Consider the following 19527-nt stretch of genomic DNA (forward strand, 5'->3'; position numbering starts at 1 on the left):
GGGTGCGCATTGATGCGACCCAAATCTAAATCTCGACGAAGTCGAAATGGGTTGACAATCACGGGTGCATCGATTGCGACGTGGTTCGAAACGCGTTTTTACGACGTCGCAATTCTTTTGAAATAAATAATAATAAAAAGTGGTTTACAAATAAAAGGCACATAAGCTAGCATGTATTAAGATTAGATAAAATTAAATACAACAGTTAAGCGACCGTGCTAGAACCATGGAACTCGGGAATGCCTAACACATTCTCCCAGGTTAACAGAATTCCTTACTCGGATTTCTGGTTCGCAGACCATTAACAGAGTCATATGTTTCCTCGGTTCGGGATACAACCGGTGACTTGGGACACCATTAATCTCTCAAGTGGCGACTCTGAATAATTAATAATCAAATCCTGTTCTGATTGTCCTTCAATTGGAAAAACTCCTTTACGCCTCTTCGGGGGTGTAAGTGAAAAAGGAGGTGTGACAAGCTGCACCTTTGCCCCTACCGCGACCTCTACCGCAACCTCGGCCTCTCGCGACCCTGGCCGGTTGTACTGGTGGTTGTCCATCCTGACCAGTAGTACGTGTCCTCACCATCTGTGAGAGAATAGAATAACAAAAGTTTAGTTACCAGAATCAATAGATTCGCACAACAAAAATTCAAGAATGTGAAGTTTCCTAAGGGTTCGGCAACTTCTCGAAGATTAGTACAGACGTCTCCATACCGATCCGCAAGACTCTACCAAACCTGCTCATGACTCGTAAGATCTATGTAACATAGGCTCTAATACCAACTTGTCACGATCCAAATCCTAACTGGCGTGATGGAACCTATCGATGGTACCATGCAACCAGACTTTTTCAAAATACTTCCAATACTACACAGAAGATAAATCAAAAGTTTTTAAATAAATAGAGTTTTCGTAAAATAAGGGTTAAACCCAAAATACAAGTGAGGAAAATAGCCCCAAAATCGGGGTTCCACTAAGTCATGAACATCTAAACATAACCGGTCAAGAAATAAAATGACTATCATAGTCTGAATCCAAATACAATGAAAGAAAGATACATAAGAAGAAAACAAGGTCGGCGAACACCAGGCAGCTACCTCGTTATCTCCAACGGTCAGCTACGAGAACTATCAACACCTTCCACGTCCCGAAACTCCTAGATTTGCACATAAAGTGTAGTCTGTAGCGTGAGTACAACCAACTCAGTAAGTAACTGTCGCGCCCCCTTTTTCTCGCAAAATCGGGTTTATGACATTTGGGATGACAACTCGTTCCTTTTCGGGAATTGGGTTTGAATTGAAGAGTCGTCACCTAATGATTCCCGGCCAAGCTATTATTGTGACTTTAAGTACAAATAACACATAAGCAAATAAAGACTTCAAATAAGAGGGGATTTAAACGTAATGGTTACAAATAAACCAAAAGTAAGAAAAAGGAACTAAAAGGAGTAGATTTTCTTAAAAGAAATGGTTTTAAAAAAAAAGATTTAAAGAAACAAAGAAAACAAAGGGAAGGGGGAGTCCTAGGTTTATTAATAATATGGATCACCCCACACAACACCCGGTAATCACTCCTCAATCACGGTATACACGAGATGTTACTGCGTGGTCATCATATCCGTATCTACCCTTCCCTACCCCGTTGAAGTATTAAAGTGTGAAATGGTATCGTTTACTTATTGCATGCTATTACCCGCCCCAATTCTATCAGTCCCGGAGGCATTTAGGACTACTAATCCTAAAGGGGAGGTATGTTGGGCTTATTTATGGTTTCAAAGGAAACAATACTAAAGCGGCAAATAAAAACATATATATAGCAAGTATGGGGAAGCACATAAACAAATAAGGCTCAAACAGACCTCCTTAAATCAAAGAAAAGTATATAGTTTAGCATGTCTTACATGTACTGATTAGGGTCTGATTAAACTTAAAAGTTGGGGCAGACTGATTTATTGCATATTTCAGATAAGAAGCCCGAGTCAGGCCTGCCAGCTGGTTGTAGCATATAAAAATCTGATTTAGTTTATAAACTTTCACCCTATTGCTTGCCTAAGTGTTAGACAAAGACCTATAGGCATGATATCTATTGATTTCAGAAAAGATGAAGTATACTGATTTTAGAAAAGGTTATCAGTTATTTAGGAAAGACGAGTTTTGACAAAAGATCATAAATTCTACAGACGCTAGATAATGATTTTAGATTTGTAGGAGACTGAGACGTTTCAGACTTGGTTATTAATTCCTATAGGCATGCTTTCTAGGCGTTGTTGATTTTAAACACTTTTACAGGCAAAACAAGAGTGCAAAAATCCTATTGGCATGGCATCTAAATGTTCTACTTCATTTAAGCCTATGAATATGATATCTAAATGCAATTCATTATTTAAGCCCTATAAACAGGTTTGCCTAGTGACAGATGTATATGCAGGATTCGGATTTCCAGTTAACTATGAGCATGGTGTCTATATGAGAGATGCAGAAATTTAACTATAGGTAGGATATCCATATGAATGCAGAATTTCAGAAACCTATAGGCAGGATATCCATATGGGTGCAGAATTCCTTATAGGCATAGTATCTAAATATGAAAGTGCAGAATTCTTATAGGAAGGATATCTATGTGATATGCAGAAATCAGAAATTCCATATGAGCAGGATATCTACCCCTTTTACATACATAGTTATTCCCCCCCCTTTTCACTAGCCATCTCCAAGAGTTTAGTATAAAGTAATTACATCCCAAAAAGTAAAGCAAGGAAAACACATCAGAAATTAGAAAGTACAACCAAAGAGAGCCTAATTCAGACTTCCTATATGAAGTATGAAGTAAACCAACTCCAAGAGTTCATATTTCAAAGCCCTTCTCCCATTTGGGGTGTGTCAGAGTTCCCTAAGAGTTTCATAAGAACTCCGGATAGTGCTTACACCCAAATGTATCATAGATTAAGCCATAGTGCGGTGTGGAAGGGTCAGCCCTCAGGTGTCCAAGTTCAGAGAGAACTCAAGGTCCCAAGGCAAGGCTCACAAGAGGGGGGCAAAACTTAGAGACTAGGAGAGAGTGCAAGTGCAGAATTCTGAAAGGGGAAGGGAAACAGTACACATAGGGATATAGGGAATGGGGGATTGTAGGAGCACAAGAAGAGCAGGCTGATGGGCATACCCAACAATGGGATATGTTGGCACACCCTCTAGCCTGTTTAGAGGTTAAGACCACATTGGTTCAAACTCAGTTCATGGACAACAACTCATATTGCCATACCCTAAGCCATAATTTACAAACACATAGGGGTAATGGGATAGGGAGCAAAGATTCACAACAGAAACAAACAGTATAACATAGGCATACTAAGCTAAATGTTGAACTCTACAGAAAATAATAAAGTAGATATGGATACAACGACTGTAAGTAAACACAGTGGGGTGATACTGAAACTTAAATCAGGACATACCAGTTTCAAAGAAATAAGTAGAAAAAGCAGTAGACTTGTAAAAGCCAAAGTGCAAACAGGAAGACAAAATACTATAAGTGTGAGTTCAGAAGAGATTGTGAATTTGTGAAGTCTGAAGTGTGTGTTTGTGAAAAAGGGTCGTGCCTTTTATAGTGTAGAAAGCAGACGGAAATAAGGTAAGAAAATAGTTTGAAAACTGATTGTCAATAAATTACACAAGGCTTCCCTTAATTAAGGGATTCAGATTCAAAACGAGTAAAACCATTTAAGGAAAGGAATTGAATAAACACTTTGTGTAAAACATGTAATTAAGGGCAAATACATAAAGGTTATTTAAGGACAGGGTTTTGACAGTACACGGTTTGGTGCAAATAAGGTAAGGGAGTCAATTAACATCCAGTAAATCACAAGGTCTAAGGTTTGGTATGAATGAACCAAGTCAAAAAATATGAAGTAGGGTTTTACTTAAGTCGGGTAATAGAGGAAATCAGTAAATGATGGAAAGAAATCAATCAAGCTATATTCAGAAGGAAGTTTGCACTAATTGCCAAATTTGAAAACCATTTAGAGGAAAATTCATCATATATAAGGAGCATGTGAGCATGAGAGAAGACTATCGTGTAAATCAGTAGAAAAAATCTAGTGTAGAAGAGTTCAGCAAAAAGTTCAGCATTGCATGAAAACAAAGATGTCCGAACTCAGCTCAGAGACTCAAAGTCAGTCTGAAGGAGTTAAGGGTTCTGAAAAAATAAAACCCTAGTTCAATAAAACCTCGGCAGAACTCCCAAATTCTAGGGTTTACACCTTGAATCAAGTACAGAGATGAGAAGACAAGCAGTCGAATCGAAACATGTTTAGAGGTTTCAGAAAAGAACAGAAACTTCTTACATGTTTCTTCCAGCAACAGAACTCATGAATAGCATGTAAATACAGTAGAGGGGTTCAAGGCAAACAGAGTAAAGAAACTAATTCGAAACATGATGAGAAAAGACTGATAAGAATAATAAAAGAGAGCATGCTTAAGAAGATCCTTTTAAAAGAAACTTAAGTAAGGTTCAATAGAAGAAAAATAGTAAGAACATTTAAGAACACGGTAGAAGAATATAGTAGGCGAAACATACCAGAACATAGTAGAAGAAAATAGCAGGACGTAGTAGAAAAGCATAAAAGAACATTGTATAGAAAGCACAGTAGAAGAACATACAAGAACGGAATATAGAAAGCATAGTAAAAGAACATGTATGGTAGAAGGAAAACATAGAACACACTAGAGGCAAATACACACAAAAGAAAAGGAAAAGAAAGTCAGAGAAACATTTAAGCATTTTCAGAAAACCCTAAATCGTAAAAGAAAGACTTTGAAAAGTAATTTTCGAAAGAAAAGTTAGGGAGATCATTTGAAAATTCAAAGAGAGCATAGATACACAACGGATCTAAAGAGATCGGAGAAAACCTCGAAGGGTTAGGGTTTCAGAAGAACCCTAGAAATGAGAAGGGCATTGAAAAGGTCACCGATCTAAGTCAGAGTGGTCAGAACTAGGCTCAAAACACCATGGTTGAGCAAGGCCGGCGATGACTCTGGAACCTTGAATTGACAGAGGTCTGGGTGCGAACCTTCAAGTCCTGGCCTCGAATCTTCAGGTATCAGGTGTGTAAGAGCAAGGGGAGGTGAGTATAGGGCCCTCACAACTTGGGAAGCCATGGTTTCCGGTGGGTTTTGAGGTGGAAGACGATGAGAGGCGGCTAGGGTTAGGGAAGGTTCGAGAGAGTTTGAGAGAATGGGGAGGGTTTAGAGGCGGCTACCAGTGACAAATGGTTAGGGTTGGGGGTGTTGGTAAGTTAAAAAGGAAAGGGAGAACGTGAGTTGTTGATCTGTTAGATCAACGACTGGGATTTAAAGGGAGGCCGGATGGGTTATTAAAAAGGGTCGTAGGTCGGGTAGATTTAGGAATTGGGCTGGGTAATTGAATTTTAAATTGTGTTTAATTGGGTGCCAAATCTGGCTAAAATTAAAATGTAAATGGGCTAACATTTAAATAGCCATTTTTCCCTTATTTATTTTATAAAAATAGTAAAAAAAATTGAAAATAAATTAAAGGTACTAAAAATGATTTATAACATATAATTATCAATTAAAAAAAAATTGGAATTAATTTTTATAAATATAAATGCAATCAAATCATAAATGAGGCTAATATTGCAATTACACACAATTTAGCTTCAAAAATACTAAATAAAATTGTAAAAAATATAAAAAAATTATGTCAACTATATTTTAATATAAATATGAGAATCCAATAAGTGAATCACCCAAAATGATAATTTTGGGGATAATTATTGTGTTTTTCTTGATAAAATAGGGCAATAAATAGATTTAAAAATCTATAAAAATTAAGAGAAAAATAATAAAACCTTGGGACATACTTATATATGCATACACATGCTATTTTGAAAGTATTTTGCATATAAAAAATATACAGGGAAAAAATGGGTATCAATAGTTGCCCCTCTTTACCCGGGAAGGATGAAAGAGTTATCAGGTAAAGATATGATGGCCAATTTTGACCGAACGGAATGGTTTGAAGAATTTGACCGAACTCTGGCTCCTGAGCTGCCTACATATCCCTGGTCTTATAGGAATCAGACCATATGTAGTTCAAGATCCGTCGGCAGAATATGCCGATGGAGATTTTCAAAGACGGACGCGCTATTTGGGTTGGGATGGACGGTTAAAGTCTAACAGGGTTGCGAGAACTGGAGTAGGATTGCTCCTGCTAAGACGGCCATTGCTCACCTATTTACCTGCAAATAAGCAATACAAGTGTATATTGTGCGGAAATTTAAACGTGATGCAAGTTCCCGTCGGACCATGAATGTTGCCTTTGGACGGTTAGGATGATGTCCTCAGACCATGACGTCCTAGGCCATGAAGCATATAATAAGGATTTGCAGGCCATGAAATGATGCTCTCGGGCTATGAGAATGATGCTTTCGAACTATAACGCCTTTGAATAATGATATTCAAAAGATAAAAGGGGTCCTCAGGCCATGGCATGGCGTTTTCGGGCTATGAAAATGGTGCCTTCGAACAATGACGCCTTTGGACAGATTGGCGATCTTTCAGCCCAAGAGATGCAGAAGGTTGCGATCTTTCAGCCGATGCAAGATGTAAATGAAATGACGATCTTTCAGCCATGCAAGATGTAAATGAGGGTGGCGATCTTTCAGCCGATGCAAGATGTAAATGAAGTGGCTATCTTTCAGCCATGCAAGATGTAAATGAAGTGGCTATCTTTCAGCCATGCAAGATGTAAATGAAGTGGCAATCTTTTAGCCATGCAAGATGTAAATGAAGTGGCGATCTTTTAGCCGATGCAAGGTATAAATTCAATGGCGATCTTTCAACCATGTAATATGGAAATGAAGTGGCGATCTTTTAGCCATGCAAGATGTAAATGAAGTGGTGATCTTTTAGCCGTGCAAGATGTAAATAAAGTGGCGATCTTTCAGCCATGCAAGCTGTAAATAAAGTGGCGATCTTTAAGCCATGCAAGATGGAGGTAGATCTTAATCTAGGAAGGCAGAATGGTAGCCATATGTAATGTAGAGAATGCAGATGGAGGTAGAGCTTAACCTCGGAAGGTAGAATGGTAGCCTTACGCAATGCAGAGAATGCAGATGAAGATAGAGCTTAGTCTCGGAAGGCAGAATGGTAGCCTTGTGCAATGCAGAAAATGTAGATGGAGACAGAGCTCAGTCTTGGAAGGCAAAATGGTAGGCTTATGCAATGCAGAGAATGCAGATGGAGACAGAGCTTAGTCTCGGAAGGCAGAATGGTAGCCTTATGCAATGCAGAGAATGCAGATGGAGACAGAGCTTAGTCTCGGAAGGCAGAATGGTAGCCTTATGCAAGAAATAAAAGGCAGGCGGTAGTAGAGATTTCTTAGCTGATATCTGACTTTGATATTATGGTTGCTGGGGATATTGTGTGTGCATAGCAACTATGAATAGATGACGGTTCTGAGAGTTGTATTCCTGATCAGTATGAGTGTATAGTATATTTGATGATTTTGAACCTCAAGTGCCTGCATCCAAAGAAAAAATCGTGAGTTTTATAAGGAGGGAGGTTAGTTCGTATTCCCGCTAGCTCTACTTGATCTGCTCGGTTTGATCTGGTGAAACTGTATGTATCATTGGGGTAGCGTTTCTAAATAAAGAAATTTGGTAACCGACATGCATGATTTAGTAAAATATACATAATCGAGAATAGTTTTCTTTAGATGAACCGACGACTACGATGTGGTTCAAGACATTGCAACTTCTCTTTTTTGGAATTTTGAGGGTCCTCCTCAAAATTCTGCCCCAGTTTACTGGGCTGCTACTCCTGACGGCTGTTAATGATAAATGGCTGTAATCGACTTAGGAATTTTGAGGGTCCTCTTCAAAATTCTGCCCTAGTTTCCAAAAGCGGGGTAAATGAAATTTTTTATTGAATTGTGGCCGAACCTATAGGGCTGTCTATGTATCCCCTCTTAAACGGGAATCAGGTCAGGCGTAGTTCAAATTACATAAGGAAAACATAATCAGGTCAGACTTCTCCGTCCATTTCCGAAAGTATGAGGGCTCCTCTTGTCAGAACCCGGTGAACCATGTATGGACCTTGCCCGTTGGGAGAGAACTTCCCCTTGGCTTCAAATTGATGCGAGAAAATTTTCTTTAACACCAGCTGCCCTGGTGTGAACTATCTCGGCTTGACTCTTTTGTTGAAAGCTCTGGACATTCTGTTCTGATAGAGTTGACCATGGAAGACTGTATTCATTCCTTTTCCATCTATAAGAGCTAGCTTCTCGTAATGACTCTTCCCCCATTTTGCGTCATCGAGCTCTGCTTCCTGTATGATCCTTAAGGAAGGAATTTCCACCTCGGTGGGAATGACTGCCTATGTACCATAAACCAACATATAGTGGGTTGCTCCTGTCGATGTGCAGATTGTGGTGCGGTATCCCAATAAAGCAAACGATATCTTCTCGTGCCATTGCTTATGCTTCTCCATCATTTTCTTTAGTATCTTCTTGATATTCTTGTTGGCAGCCTCTACGGCTCCGTTCATCTGAGGTCTATAAGCTGTAGAATTTTTGTGTTTGATATTGAAGGTTTCACACATGGATTTAATCAAATCACTGTTGAGGTTGGAGCCATTATCAGTAATGATTGATTTTGGAATTCTGAACCGACACACGATTCGGTCACGCACGAAATCTGCCACGACTTTCTTAGTCACTGCCTTGTAAGATGCTGCTTCAACCTATTTGATGAAATAATCAATTACTACTAGGATAAACCTGTGCCCATTTGATGTGGCAGGTTTGATTGCTCCGGTAACATCCATTCCCCAGGCGGCGAACGACCACGGCGAGATTGTTGCATTGAGCCCATTTCGAGGCAACTCTATCATGTCTGCATGTATCTGGCAGCGTGGCACTTTCGGACGTACTGGATGTAGTCTGTTTCCATAGTCATCCAAAAGTAACTAGTTCGGAGTATTTTCTTTGCTAAAACAAAGCCATTCATATGTGGACCGCAGGTCCCTGCATGAATTTCCTCTAATAGCCTGGATGCTTCATTTGCGTCGACATACCTTAGTAATCCCAAATCAGGAATCTTTCTTTAACATCTTAAAGATCGGCTCACAGATGACCGTAGATTGTGCTATGAACCGACTGATGTAGTTAAGTCTCCCCAAGAAACTCATCACGTCCTTCTTGTTCTTTGGTGGTGGCAATTCTTGAATAGCTTTGACCTTTGATGGATCCAGTTCTATTCCTTGGCAACACACAATAAACCCAAGTAGCTTTCCAGCAGGAACCCCGAATGCACACTTTGCGGGATTCAGTTTCAGGTTGTACATTCGTAGTCTGTTGAAGAATTTCCTCAAATCTTCCATATGATCAGCGGCTTTCTTAGACTTGATAATAACATCATCTACGTACACCACTATCCCCTTGTGTATCATATCATGGAAATGGTAGTCATGGCCCTCATATAGGTGGCTACTACATTCTTTAACCCAAACGGCATCATCCTGTAACAGTACATTCCCCACGGCGTAATGAAGACCATTTTCTCAGCATCTTCTTCATCCATCCAGGTCTGATGATACCCAGCGAAACAATCTACAATTGATTGCAACTCATGCTTGTCGCAATTGTCAATCAGGATGTGTATGTTTGGCAAGGGGAAGTCATCTTTCAGACTGGCCCGGTTGAGATCCCGGTAGTTAACACAAACTCTGACCTTCCCATCCTTCTTCAGCACTAGCATAATATTGGCTAACCATGTCGGAAATTCCACTATCGTGAGAACCTTAGCTTTGACCTTCTTAGTGACTTCTTCCTTGATTTTCAGACTCATGTCAGGTTTAAACATTTTGAGCTTTTGCTTTACCAGTGGACATGTTGGATCGGTTGGCAGTTTGTGGGCAATAATAGATGTGCTCTAACCAGTCATGTCATCATATGACCAGGCGAATATGTCCTTAATTCCTTCAGAAATTCTATGTATTCCTTCTTTTCTGATGGCGATAAATGGACACTGATTCATGTTTCTTTGACGTTTTCTGCATCTCCCAGGTTAACAATCCCAGTCTCGTCCAAGTTGGACTTAGGTCTATTCTCAAAATTTTCAACCTCTTTAACAATCTCTTCCAGTATATCATCTTCCTCTGAATATATGTCTGTTTGTTGCGTTGTCACGTTGCATGTCACAGTCATTAGTTCATCAAGTTAGGTAATAGTAATGCTGTATAAATAAAGTAATGAGAGAAAATAATAAGAGTAAGATTTGTAAGGAAACCGAAATGCTTTGATAAATTCCATAACTGTTTGGAACATTGGAAGATCTTATTATGAAAATTCAAAAATGCGAAAGGAAAATCAACTAGTAAAAATAAAAGATAGTGCATGATGTTTTGTTCAGCCTTGCTACCCCGAGGCTTTCCGGGTTCTGGTGGTTTTGATGGTCCAGTTGTTGAGGCATGCTCCTCGGCTTAAGGCCTGTATGGAAGGGCCTTCCCCCCTCCTCCTCGAAAATGACACAACAATCCATGTCATCATCTTCTAAGAACAAATTCCTCACTGATGCAGTGCTTCCTCTTCTTCCGACCCATAGATAACATCGGCCGGCTAGAAAGTTTGCTCCAAATGTGGTATTGGCTGCTCCAACGGGTAGTATAGACCGCGCCATGGTGGCGACCAGTTGTTGAACTCCTCCCAAGTATACTCGTATCCCAGACCGAAAGTGGTGCCATGTTTCTTCAGTTTGATAGGCTTGGTGATTCCTTGGAGGTTCTTGCCATGTCCCTTGCCAGGCTCATATCCGCTCCGGTTCTATATGCTTTCAATTTAGTTGTCCCACCATTTGTCTTTTTCAACGGTGTTGACTTGCTCGATGTGGTGATAGGCTTCCCCGCCTATCTTTCTCCTTCCTCCAATCGCTAGGATGGTTTGGCGACTGTATATGGGATTCCTACCGTCGTCGTGAATGATCATCTCTTGGTGGTTCTATTCAAATTTCACCGCCTGATGCAGTGTTGACGCTACGGACCTAGCGGCTTGAATCCACGGCCGTCCCAACAGCAAGTTTTACGACACCGGCACGTCTATAACTTGAAAATCAACGTCGAACCAAGTAGGCCCTATTTGCAAGCACAAACTAATTTCCCCAATAGTGGACCTTTGGGAACCATCGAAAGCTTTGACGTTGATGGTCCCGTCCTTGATCTCATGCAGCCCCTTTCCCAACGTTCTGAGTGTTACCAATGGACAAATATTGAGGCTGGACCCTCCATCAATCAGGATCCTAGTGATAAAATAATCTTCGCATTACACAGTGATGTGCAACGCTTTGTTGTGACTCAACCCTTCTGGTGGCATCTCATCTTCATGATAAGTGATCTTATGACTTTCCAATACCTTCCCTACCATGTTTTCCATTTCTCCTCCGGTGATGTTGCTTGGTAGATATGCCTCACTCAGCACTTTCAATAAGGCATTCTTATGTGCATCGAAACTTTGCAGCAAAGCTAGGATAGAAATTTGTGTCGGTGTTTTGTTCAGCTGATCAATGACTGAGTATTCCTTGGCTTGTATCTTTATCTAGAGATCATCGGGCCCGGTTTAAGTGATGGGCAACCGATTGGAGGCCTGCTTTCTTGACTCAGCCAAATGTTCCGGGGTATAGACCCTACCAGTTCTTGTCATACCCTGTGTCGCAACTGTTTCCCCAAATTTAACATTTCCTTTCCTTCTTGCCTCGGCTGTGTAATACCAAGGTATGTCATTTGTTATGGAACGGTGTTACGGTTGACATTACTACTGGAATGGGCACCTTTACTCCGAACGGAGCATGTATTTTGGAGGGTAAAATTGCAACTTCAAACAGTGCGGGTGCGTTTGCTGGAGACCTAAACTCGACCTCAATTGGTGTTGGCGTCTTTGTAGGGGGTGGTGCTTCAAACTCAAGTGGTACAGGCATGTTTACCTCGGCATCCCCAGAAGGCTGAGTTCGGACCACAATCGGATTAAGGGTGACTATTGACTTCTTTGGTTCGTCACCTTCTGTGATTAAACCGATCGATCCTTTGGGATCCCAATCATCCTCTATTTCAATCATGTGAACACCTCCACCCTTATGGTACGACATAGGTTTGTTGCAGACATTTGGAGTAGGCTCCTTTGCTACAATGATCTTGTTATCGATCAGAGTCTGGATCTTATCTTTCAGAGAGCGACATTCATCAATGGTATGTCCCTTTATGCCGGAATGGTATGCACAGGATATATTTGGATTGACCCACTAAGAAGGGTTTTCAGGAGTTATAGCAGGGATAATGGTGACATAACTAGCAGCTTTGAGCCTTTTGTACAGCTGGTCGATCGGTTCAGCAATGGCGGTATACTGTTTGGGGGGTCTGCGATCAAAATTTGGTCGAGTTCTAGGAAAGTTTTGACGTGTAGGAGGTGATTGATAATGGGATGGATGAGAATTGTAGGCTTGGTAGACATGTGCGGGTTGGTAATATCTAGGTGAAGTAGGTTGATATGTAGGAGGTTGGGGTGATTGGTAAGCAGGTGATGGAGTTTGGTAAGAGGGTAAGGGTGCTTGGTAATTCGGGGTAGGCTGATATGTGAGTAGAGGTCTCTAATAGGCTTGGTATTTGATAGGGGATTTGGCTCTTTGTGCAACCATTATGGAACCTACGTCCCTTTTCTTGGACGTACCACCAGACTGTAAAGCCTTATTGGTAGCTTTCAAGGCTTCAAAATTCATAACCATACCATTTTTGATGCCTTCCTCAATCCTTTCCCCTAGCTTGATAATGTCGGAAAATTTCTGGCTCTCAATCAACATCAGCCTTTCATAGTATTGCGGGTCCTGAGCCCAGACGAAAAACTTGTTCATTTGTTCTTCTTCTAAAGCAGGTCTGACCTTAGCAGCTTCTAATCTCAAGAGAGTGGCATACTCGCGGAATGTTTCCGTGGGCTTATTCTTTAAGTTCTGAATGTAGAACACATCTGGTGCATTTTCTGTGTTGAACCTAAACCTGTCCATAAATTTGGATGCCATACTCACCCAGTTCAACTATTTCTTCGGGTCTTGGCTAATGTACCAAGACAGAGCATCTCCCTTCAGACTCCTCATGAAAAGCTTCATGCGAATCCTTTCATCGTTCCCTACACCGTCCAGCTTGTCGCAGTATGTTCTCAAGTGGACTCTCGGATCCCCTGTACAATCAAATATCTCAAACTTAGGAGGTTTGTACTCCTCGGGCAGTTCGACATCCGGTTGTGTGCAAAGATCTTTGTAGTTCAACCCTTCAATCCCCTTACTTCCTTCGACACCCTAAATTTGACTAGTCAATTTCTTGAGTTCCGCAACCAGGTTCCTGATGAGTAAGTCTTTATCATCAGACTCGGGTGTGCTTGGGACAGGTTGGGTGGAGTGTGGCATGGTTTCCATATAGATGGGGGTGTTATGATGATTGTGAAAATGATCATTTGTGGAGTTCAAAGGTTTTGGGATGAGCAGTGGAGTATTGTTGGAAGTGTGGCAAGTATTTCAGTGGCGGTGAGGAGCGGGATGGTCTTGTGGTTTTGGGATATTTTGTGGAGGTGTGGGGTTCCGAGAATTTGGGAAATTAATGGTTGGAGTGGTGAGGGAAAATGACAAGTTTGCAAGATTCCGAACCTGATCAAGTTCCTCCTAGAATTTCAATAGTTTCTGCTCGAGTTGGGACGCACTTTCTTTCGAGACCTAAGCATCATGAGTGACCTCTACCGGTTCAGTTGAGTTTTCCTTTCTAGTGTTGTTCAAATCTTCCATCTTTCCTTTGTTCTTGCTTCTGATAGGATTAGGAGGAGGAGTGGGTGGAGGGCCCTTTGATCTTGTGGAATATGATGACGATGTTAGAATGCACGAACTAACCTTTGGGGAGGGGAGTAAATAAACAAAAGTAAAAACACAAAGGTAACAAGTCAGTGAGGATTATAAGGAAGTGTTGCGATATTTAAACACATGGTGCAAGAATGTAAATCATGTCCTAATTTGGGAGCCTCGTTGTGCCCGAGGTAGGCCTAGCGACAAATTGATTTGGAGAACTTGGAATGCTAAATGCCTCATTTTATTGATAAAAGTAGACGAATCCCCTAAACGATACTAAATAACAAGGAATAAAATGTCACTAGTGGCCATTGGCCTTATTACATTTCATAAAGCAAAAGAAAACTCCTATCTATTTGGTCCCAGAAGGACCTTCCTCAGGTTGAATGCTCTCGTTGATCAAATCCTCCAGTTCGCATAGGTTCACCAGGAAAAACGCCTTTGCCAGGTGTTCTCCTTTGTTTCCCTCAGCGTTCTGACAGTCAGTGACTCTCTTCCTCACTTTTCCTTCTAATTCCAGCAGACCGTACTCCAGATATTCCAACTTTTTGCTAGCTCTGGCGGTCCTCTCTTTCCACTCATTGATTTGGTCATCTGATGAAATATTCCTCCATTAGCCTAGCAAGAGTGTGTGGTGTGCTAACCATACCGAAACTGGGGACCTCGTTCTTCATATTTCTGCAAGACAAAAGGGTTAGGCCCTTACCCCCACCAGACTCGACTATTAAATACCAATAATTGACATAAAAGCATTTAGTTCTCCAAATAAATGCACAGAACGTGGTAGTGTCCGTTTGGGTTTTTTGGAAAACCTAGTGGACTTTGGACAAGGCTATCTTAAAGAGTCATTATGCATACAACATAATTGACTCGGCTAAGTTTGACCATGATACATGCACAATTAAACAGAGTAAGGTTTCTATGGGGGTTTTAGACGGGTACCCTTGAGCGGACAACTCAAGAGGGAAAGACACGGAACCGTCGACTACACCGTTGATCGACTGGTTTTACCGCAAATACGCCTTTGCCGAATTTAAAGGGTGATAATATCTGAAGAGCGCAACCACTAATTATAAGCGTTACTATGGTATTTTTTTGGCATGAGTGGAATATAATGTTGAAAACATGCTTATTCAATAATTAAAACAAGTTGTCACGTATTTGCATGTTCATAAAGTAATAATTACAATAATTCAAAACAGTAATAAAGGAGTGCAGTAAAGGAAAGCGGTAAAAGAAATAAGAGACGAGTTAGTTTTTTGCAGTAGACGAGGGAATTAAATACTTAAATGTATTAAACAAATAAGGCATATAAGAATTGTAAAGTCACAGTAATAGCTTAAAATGGTATAAGCCTAAAAGATATCCCCAGCAGAGTCGCCATGCTGTCGCGCCTCCTTTTTCTCGCGAAATCAGATTTATGACATTTGGGAGGACAACTCATTCCCTTTTGGGAATTGGGTTTCAATTGAAGAGTCGCCACCTAATGATTTGAGTACATTAGGACACTAAGGAAGGTTTGATTTGAACAATCAGAGATTGGGTAAGGGCTCGAAATTATCTTAAGGGGAAGGTGTTAGGCACCCCTCAAGATCCACTAGTGTGGTTCCCGTCCAAGCTATTATTGTGACTTTAAGTACAAATAACACATAGGCAAATAAAGACTTCAAATAAGAGGGGATTTTCACGTAATGGTTACAAATAGACCAAAAGTAAGAAAAAGGAACTAAAAGGAGTTGATTTTCTTAAAAGAAATGGTTTTAAAAAAAGGATTTAAAAGAAACAAAGAAAACAAAGGGAAGGGGGAGTCCTAGGTTTATTAATAATATGGATCACCCCACACAACATCCGGTAATCACTCCTAAATGAGGGGCTACACGAGATGTTACCGCGTGGTCATCATATCCATATCTACCCTTCCCTACCCCTTTAAGGTATTAAAGCGCGAAATGGTCTCGTTTACTTATTACATGCTATTACCCGCCTCAATTCTATCAGTCCCAGAGGCATTTAGGACTACTAATCCTAAAGCGGAGGTATGTTGGGCTTATTTATGGTTTCAAAGGAAAAAGTACTAAAGCGGCAAACAAAAACATATATATACCAAGTATGGGGAAGCACATAAACAAATAAGGCTCAAATAGACCTCCTTAAATCAAATAAAAGCATATAGTTTAGCATGTCTTACACGTACTAATTAGGGTCTGATTAAACTTAAAAGTTGGGGTAGACTGATTTATTGCATAATTCAGATAAGAAGCCCGAGTCAGGCCTGCCTACTAGTTGTAGCATATAAAAATCTGATTCAATTTATAAACTTTCACCATATGGCTTGCCTAAGTGTTAGACGAAGACCTATAGGCATGATATCTACTAATTTAAGAAAAAAGATGAAGTATACTGATTTTAGAAAAGGTTGTCAGTTATTCAGGAAAGACGAGTTTTGACAAAAGATCATAAATTCTGCAGACGCTAGATAATGATTTTAGATTTGTAGGCGAGTGAGACGTTTCAGACTTGGTTATTAATTCCTATCGGCATGCATTCTAGGCGTTGTTGATTTTGAACACTTTTACAGACATAACAAGAGTGCAGAAATCCTATTGGCATGGCATCTAAATGTTGTACTTTATTTAAGCCTATGACATGATATCCAAATGCAATTAATTATTTAATCCCTATAAACAGGTTTGCCTAGTGACAAATGCATATGCAGGATTCGGATTTCCAGTTAACTATGAGCATGGTGTCTATATGAGAGATGCAGAAATTTAACTATAAGCAAGATATCCATATGAATGCAGAATTTCAGAAACCTATAGGCAGGATATCTATATGGGTGCAGAATTCCTTATAGGCATAATATCTACATATGAAAGTGCAGAATTCCTATAGGCAGGATATCTATGTGATATCCAGAAATTAGAAATTCCCTATGAGTAGGATATCTACCCCTTTTACATACATAGTTATTCCCCCCCCCTTTTCACTAGCCATCCCCAAGAGTTTATTACGAAGTTATTACAGCCCAAAAAAGTAAAGCAAGGAAAATACATCAGAAATTAGAAAGTACAACCAAAGAGAGCCTAATTCAGATTTCCTATCTGAAGTATGAAGTAAACCAACTCCAAGAGATCATATTTCAAAGCCCTTCTCCCATTTTGTGTGTGTCAGAGTTCCCTAAGTGTTTCATAAGACTAATAAACATGATGAGAAAAGACTAATAGGAATAGTAGAAGAAAGCATGCTTAAGAAGATCCTTTTAAAAGAAACTTAAACAAGGTTCAGTAGAAGAAAAATAGTAAGAACACTTAAGCATGGTAGAAGAATACAAAAGGCGAAACATACCAGAATATAGTAGAAGAAAATAGCAGGACATAGTAGAAAAACATACAAGAACATTGTATAGAAAGCACAGTAGAAGAACATACAAGAACGGAATATAGAAAGCACAATAAAAGAACATACATGGTAGAAGGAAGACATAGAACACATTAGAGGCAAATACACATAAAAGAAAAGGAAAAGAAAGTCAGAGAAACATTTAAGCATTTTTAGAAAACCCTAAATCGTAAAAGAAAGACTTTGAAAAGTAATTTTTGAAAGAAAAGTTAGGGAGATCGTTTGAAAACTTAAAGAGAGCACAGATACACAAAGGATCTACAGAGATCGGAGAAAACCTCGAAGGGTTAGGGTTTTAGAAGAACCCTAGAAATGAGAAAGGCTTTGAAAAGGTCACCGATCTGAGTCGAAGAGGTCAGAACCAAGCTCAAAACACCATGGATACGCCGGAGCAAGGCCGGCGATGACTCTGGAACCTTGAATTAGTAGAGGTCTGGTGCAAACCTTTGAGGCCTGGCCTCGAATCCTTAGGTATCAGGTGTGTAAGAGCAAGGGGAGGTGAGTATAGGGCCCTCACAGCTTGGGAAGCCATGGTTTCCGGTGGGTTTTGAGGTGGAAGACGATGAGTGGCGGCTAGGGTTAGGGAAGGTTCGAGAGAGTTTGAGAGAATGGGTAGGGTTTAGAGGCAGCTACCGATGACAAATGGTTAGGGTTGGGGGGGTGTTGGTAAGTTAAAAAGGAAAGGGAGACCGTGAGTTGTTGATCTGTTAGATCAACGGCTAGGATTTAAAGGGAGGCCGGGTGGGTTATTAAAAAGGGTCGTGGGTCGGGTAGATTTAGTAATTTGGGCTGGGTAATTGAGGTTCAATTGGTTTAACTGGGGTAGAATTTGGGCTACAATTGAAATAAAATATGGCTAGATTTTAAATAGCCATTTTCCCATTTATTTTATAAATAATAGCAAATTAAATTCTGGAAATAAATTGAAAGTACTAAACTGATTTATAACATATAATTATCAATTAAAAAATGCTGGACTTAATTTTTATAAATATAAATGCAATCAAATCATAAATGAGGCTAATATTGCAATTACATGCAATTTAACTTTAAAAATACTAAATAAATTTGTAAAAAATATGCAAAAATTATGCCAGCTATATTTTAATATATATATATATATATATGAGAATCCGATAAGTGAATCACCCAAAATGATAATTTTGGGGATAATTATTGGGTTTTTCTTGATAAATTAGGGCAATAAATAGATTTAAAAATCTATAAAAATTAAGAGAACAATAATAAAACCTTGGGACATACTTATATATGCATATACATGCTATTTTGAAAGTATTTTGCATTTAAAAATATATAGGACAAAATTGGGTATCAATAGTCCAAGCGCTATATCAAGCCAATCATGGCATAAATCAGTAAAACATGTTGTGGCGTGCAGTCCGATCCCATAAATATTATCACAATCAGGACCTTGGCCTCACTCAGTCATCAATCTCATCAGTCTCTTGGGCTCTTAGAAATTAGGAAAAATCAGCCCCCCCCCCCCATCCACATCTCGAAATCCGATAAAAGTCACAAAACCTGAAAGCCCATTCACTCACGAGCCTAACCATACAAAATTTATCAAAATCCGACACCAAATGGTCATTCAGATTCCCAAAATTCACTCTCCAAATCCCTAGCCTCAAACCCCTAAATTTCACCTCAACACCACACAATCTAGGTGGGAACAATAATAGGGAAACAAGATTATTGATCAAAAATGGGTACAAGAAGCTTACCTAAAAAATTCCCTTGAAAATCCTCTCTAAAATCGCCTAAGTCCGAGTTCAAAATGTTGAAATGAGACTAAAATCGTAAACCCTAACTTTTAAACATTCTGCCCAGGCCTTTCGCACCTGCGACCACTTATACGCACCTGTGGAACCGCTTCTACAGTGATTCCTCTACTTCTGTGTAAATCACTTAAGTCACTAGCTCGCACCTGCGCTCCATGTCTTGCACCTGCCAAGGGTCTTCTGTGGCCTTCTCGCCGCATCTGCGTCCTTGCAGGTGTGGAATGAGCATCGTACCTGTGACCACTTCCATCTCCACCCTGCCCGCTTTTGCGGCCTCTTCCCGCTTCTGTAGTGCCCTCTCCGCAGGTGCGGTTACACCAATAGAAGCAACACTTTAGTTGTTTCACCAATTCAAAACCAAGTCCGTTAACCACCCTAAATCAACCCAATACCCCTGGGACCTCAATCAAACATACCAACAAGTCCTAAATCACGATATG

Source organism: Nicotiana tabacum, chromosome 18, assembly GCF_000715075.1.
Source record: "Nicotiana tabacum cultivar K326 chromosome 18, ASM71507v2, whole genome shotgun sequence".
NCBI lineage: Eukaryota > Viridiplantae > Streptophyta > Magnoliopsida > Solanales > Solanaceae > Nicotiana > Nicotiana tabacum.